The following is a 6,092-nucleotide window of genomic DNA, read 5'->3' on the forward strand; positions in this document are numbered from 1 at the left end:
GGCTGCTCCTGCTTTTGTGATGAACTGGTTTCCAGACAGAAGCCGCAACCAGAAATTGTATTTTCAAGCAAGAATTTCCTAAGGGGAGGGAGGTAAGGAATACCTTCATGGAACTCTAGGAAATTCACTCATGACTAAAAGTATTTTCTCACTTGCTCATAGAATCAGAATGGTTTTGGCTGGAAGGAATTTTAAAAACCATCTCATAGCAGTCCTCCCTGCCACAAGCAAAGACACCTTCCACTATCCCAGGTTGCTCCAAGCCCCATCCAACCTGGCCTTGGACACTTCAGGGGTGGGGCAGCCACAGCTTCTCTGGGATAGAGGCCATCTGGGTTTCTATGCAGCATCTCCAAAGGCAATGATATCTATGTTTAGACACCAGAACTACAACAAGGTAACTGAGCATAAAATCATCCTTTCTACACAGCACATCCTCTTGCTGTGGTCAGTTGTCTGATCACAGAATACAAGCAGACATGACTTCGACATAATATTTCTGGGCAGTGGAACGAACACAGCTTGCTGTGGTCCTGCAGCCTTTTAATGTCACCTCTGCTATTTTCTGGGACACAGTTCGGGCAGTAGATGCTGAGCACAGAGAAAAAAATCCCCCTGCCCTGTAAAGGCTTAAATTCTCACTAGAGGCATGGCATTTTTACAAGAAATCCAGTCGTAAAACCAAACCATGTGCTGGTTCTGTGTTTATCAGCTTTCATCCCCTCTTTCTTTTTAAACAGCTTCAGGATGATTTATCAGCACCTCTGTCAGCCTTTTGTTCCAAATTGCCCTTTCCTCCTCTGCTGACTACAGAGGAAAACTCACCTCCTAAGGCTAAAGCTAACCTTTGCCAAGTAAAACTGGTTATAAAGAGAAAAAGGCATGATATGGATAAGCTAATATATTTTAATTCATCTCTGGCCACTTCAATTAGCTGCTCCCAGTGTAGTTCCATCACTGGCAGAATTCGTGCTGCTGCATGGAGATAACAGATACTGGTTATTTCTTGATTCTTTGCATTGTTCTTTCTGATAACTTCTATACAGCAAATTCAGAAACACTAAAAGCAAGTCTGCTTCTGCAAAGCCCCTGGGTTCAAAGTGTTTTAGGCTGATCAGATATTCATGAGAGTAGTGCCAGACTGGTTTATGCTCCTCCAAATCATTTGAACTCAATTCACAGAGCGTGGATATGTGAGAGAGGAAAGATTAGTCCAATCTTGCACCATTAGCAGCAAGAAAGATCTGAGAGAGCTGCGTGTTGGGGGAGGATTTGTCTTAGTTTTGAAATACCTGTGTGCCAGGGCTTCTCCAAGGTGGTGCAAGAAGATGAACCAAAGTTTATGGAGGAACACAGAAGAAGTCAGAGGGGAATCGGGGAAGCCCCTTGCTGGACAGCACTCCTTCTCCACTCATACAGAATTCACATCCTCTGGAAATGTGTTTAATACAAACTGGTTGGTTCTTGATCTCTAAAGAAAAGGGGAAATTTCATCAAGTAAAAAGCAATTCTTCACAGGCTTTAAACTTGAAACCAGAAGCATCGAAATGCAAAGAAAGTTTAGGAGAATTTCCTTGGCGTGGGAATTTAATTTTCAATCTGTCATGATATGAGAAGTCATATCAGGTCATTATTAACAGCCAGCACCAAATACATTTCCTAGTACTGATTAACAATGTGATTCCCACACTGTCTAAGATAAAAATTCATAAGATCAATCTTCATGTTCTACAACCACTAAATAGTTCAATGAGAAATACTCAGTATTGGAAAGAAAATTTCCTCCTAGGAATGACATGGAAAATGGTCAGGGAGATATCAAGCCACCACCACAAATGTGGCAGCAGCCAGGACAGGTCACTGATTTGATGGACTATGTCAGCCACACTCAGAAGTGTACAAAAATCAGCTTGGATCCACCTTCTTCTGCAGGAAATTCCACCCCTGGCAGCATCCTACCCTTGATTTATATGAAATGCACTGCTTCTCAAACTCTGCTTCTTCAAGCTCTATTTATAGCATATAATTTAAGGAGACAGGGAGTAAAGGGAGAAGGGAAAGGTAGGAAAGCTATTTGCAAATGAGCCATTCCCCAGGAATGCTTTGACAGGTTGTCAGCAGAGATCTGATAAAGACATCCAGTTAAAATACCCCACTGTGGTTCCAGGTGAAGGAAGATTGACGTTCTGGTGGTGTGCACAAGGCAAACTCCACCCAGGAGATGTTTAATCTCTGTGGGAAGCTTTCATACAGCCTGAATGATTCCAAAGTCATTCTGCCTTTTAGCAAATAATGAACATACACAAGAAGTAAGTTTAAAAGGAAAAAAAAAAAAGAAAATAAGAGAAACCTACTTGGAATAATAATCTCCCCCACCAGCATGTCATGTCAGGCATGGTTGGTAATGAAGTGTTGCTTCCAGTACTGCTCTTCAGTCTCCACAGCACAAGTTGTCCAATCATTACATATTCCCATCAGAAGAAGTCCAGCACTTCCCATGGAAACCTCCTGATACAGAGCCTACCTCCTCTGCTTTACTCCTAATGGTTATTCATGATGGTCCCTTGACTCATTTCTTCCCTGACTTAACATTTCATAGATATTTGCAGTTATTGCATTCCTCCTTAGCTGGCATTTAAACCACAGACCACTGCAGGAAAACACATCAAATTCTCCAGCTGTGTCCCCTTGTAAATACCAGTAACAGAACACCCTGACAACAGCAGTTTTGTCACCTGCCCAGGCCTGTCGGTTTTGTGCCTCAGTTTTCCCAACCTTCAGCACTGTGCTGAAGACAGAGCTATTATGGACCAAACTGGATTCCTGTACCCCTGTGAACTTGGCAAATAGACTGGCAAATATGTCCTGGCAATGTCAATCTTACTGAAACAGGTTTGTTTCCTGTCCCACCCTGGTGCCCTTTGTGACTCAAGGGACCAACTCTCCCACATCTATGTTCTCTTCAGGGACATGGTCATGTGTTATTCCAGGGTGTGCTCTGACCTCTGGAACAGCCAGTTCACCTTCTAAGTCCTCTAAAAATCACAGAATCATGGAACGGCTTGGCACCTTAAAAGACCATCCAGCTCTGCCCCCCAGCCGTGGGCAGGGACACCTTCCACCAGGCTGCTCCAAGCCCCATCCAACCTGGCCTTGGTCACTTCCAAGGATGGGACAACGGTACCTGAGCCTCATCACCCTCACAGTAAAGGATTTCTTCCTAATATCTGATCTAAAGCTGTCTTCTATTGATTTCAATCCTTTCCCCTTGTCCTATCTCTCCATGCCCTTGTGAAAAGTCCCTCTCCAGCCTTCCAGTAAGTTCCCTTTAGGCACTGAAAGGTGCTTTGTGTTCTTCCTGAAGCCCTCATTTCTTCAGTCTGGGGAAGAAATTTAAGCATTGAAACACAACTTCTGGAGTAGCTCAGAGTAACCAATTTTCTTCCTCAAACTCTCCTTTTTCTAAACAAACAATTGGAAAGCAGACTTAAGCATGTGCCTTTCTTTTTTTTCTTTTTCAGTGAAAACACACTAAAAGCAACAAGGACAAGCTTTCTGAAAGGAAGCAGGTGTTAAACTTGTGGTCTAGAGGTTTCTGTGCACGCTCACTCTGTATAATCCTGTTAGGAAAAGAGACAGGAGCTCACCTTTCTGCCAGAGCTGCAGGATCCAAATTCAGAAAAAAAACTTGCACAAAGCCTGCACTCCTCAGCAGAGGTTATCTGAAGTTTTCCTATTCCAGTTTCTGGTGCTTTAAAACAACTGTTTTAAGGAAATGCCAGAGATGATAAAGGTCTGTCACAGGATGAAATAACCAGCATTGGCCACGCCAATGGCATTGATGAATTGCAAGCCCAGGGCACATCTCACTGCCACACGTGGCTGTCCTGGACACCCCACAGCATCTCAAGCAGCTCTGGACACCCCTGCTCACATCCCACACTGCTGAAGGTGAAGTTTGTTGTCAGCACCACAAACATATTGTCAGGATTTGTCTCACCTCAAGGATGCTCGATTTTGCACAGTGGCATTTAAGCAGCTCACAGGAGGCACACAGAGTTTCCAAATCAACAGAGGAACAATGATTTATTGTACCAAAACTGCAACAAACTTCAGACCATCACATTGTTAATGAGTGTTTAATACACACTTATGCAGGACATATAAAAGGAATTCATCAGGCCTCCCTTGACTCTGCTGAATGGTTCAGCAGCCTTGGGTTGAATTTACAATCTGTCATTGCCTTTCAAAATGCCATACACAAAAGGAGGACAGAGCCTGGGGAACTGAAGTGCCTGGAGAGGAGAAAAACAAACAAACCAGCAAACCAGCCAAATTTGATCACATTCAAGACTTTGTTGTCTTTGAATAATTAATTTTAATTCTCCACACTTGAGTTGGTTTAACTTAAAGGGAAATGGTCATAATGTGAAATTACTCTCAGGCTACTTGGAATGGTTTGATGGATACAGAAATGCCAAGTGAAAAAATAGATTGTGTGTTTTAGCCTGCTTTTCTTGATAGGCCCAACAAAATGAATTAAAAGTAGTGCCAGACTGCCGTTACACTTAACAGCACACTGTTTAGGATTCAAATTATAATTGGATTCATTACCCTCCTTATAAATTTCCTGCATTGTTCTTTTCCACTGACCTCATCCCTCTATTTTTTTTCTAATAACCCTGCAAAAAAAAAAAAAAAATCAAACAGGAAAAAGGAAGATGCTAACTCCTGTAGACAATTTCTATCATATGTCCAACATTTCCTGAGCTCTATTGAAGCTGTCTTTCTAAAGAAATGTACAGAGATTTGTGGTAGCTACTATGGGCCAGATGACAGGTCTCACCTCACTTTCTGGAGAAGATTCTGGCAATTTGTGATATTAACTAAAACTCCCCATGGAGAGACAGTCTCTGGGATTTGTAGGGGCTCACATTGCTTTGTGTTCCCATCCACACACAGGTTCTGGTGTCCATCTGCAGGAAATCATTCTGCACAGGCCAAGGAGGGATGAATTTTGCTCGGGCCCTGCATCCCACAGGCATTCCATGTGTTCATCCCCTCCTTCCTCCATGTATATTTTCCTTTCATAAGAACAAAGCACTGCTCAGATTTGTAGCAGTAAAGGACGCCAAAGAGACCAATTCAGCAGATATTTGAAGAGAGAAGCCTGTTCAACAAGTTAATGTTCTTATGCTCTTATATGCAATTTACAGATCTCCTTGCTGTCCATCATGAGTGGTTGTTATTCTGTAAAAATTCATGTAAACACTGAAGTTCCTCTATTTAGATGTCACAGTTGCACTTTTTCAGTGCCCTCTGATTGAACTTTTGTGATTTGTATTCATACCTTTGAGGTCTCTAGCAGAACCATCTGCTTTACTTTCAAGGGTTGTGCTTCTAGTCACAACAGTCCCTTCTAAATTTCCTTTCTTTTTTCAATATTAATCATTTAAAGACAGCTTTTATCCAAGAAAACACATGTCAGGAGCCCTCGTGATCAAAGAGCTCTTTGGCTGCTCAATTCCTTTGGACTCAGGAGTGTTCATAGATAAAAATACGTACATATTTCTAGAGATGCAGATTTCTCTTTCTATATATAAATATAGAGAGTACAAATATGTGAGGTACTACACATAGATTCACTTTACATACATATATTGATATATGTATATACAGTATGTAAATATACATTATGAATACATATAAACTGAGTATATATATACAAATTTAAATGTATGTAAGGACTAAAATATTCTTTATCCAGAAATAGAGACATGAATAATTGAATAGTAAAGGGAATGGAAAATAAGAATGGTGAAATGGAGGTTTGGGTTCCCTGACATCAGAAGGCTTCTCAATAAGCCCCAAGGTGTTTGGGATGGGGCAAGTTAATTGCGTCCATCAGCCACCAAAATGGGGGGAATGAAAACATTGGAAATGCAAATAGATTATTGGAACAATACTTTAAAGTGAACTCAGTACTTATTTTTTTCCATTATTCAAAAGATTTATTTTTGTCTCTCCTACCTTTTTCATTTCCTTTCAAACCTTTTTTGGTTTGTCTTGGATAAACAGGAACTATATAAATT

The sequence above is a fragment of the Anomalospiza imberbis genome, chromosome 1 (assembly GCF_031753505.1).
Source record: "Anomalospiza imberbis isolate Cuckoo-Finch-1a 21T00152 chromosome 1, ASM3175350v1, whole genome shotgun sequence".
NCBI lineage: Eukaryota > Metazoa > Chordata > Aves > Passeriformes > Viduidae > Anomalospiza > Anomalospiza imberbis.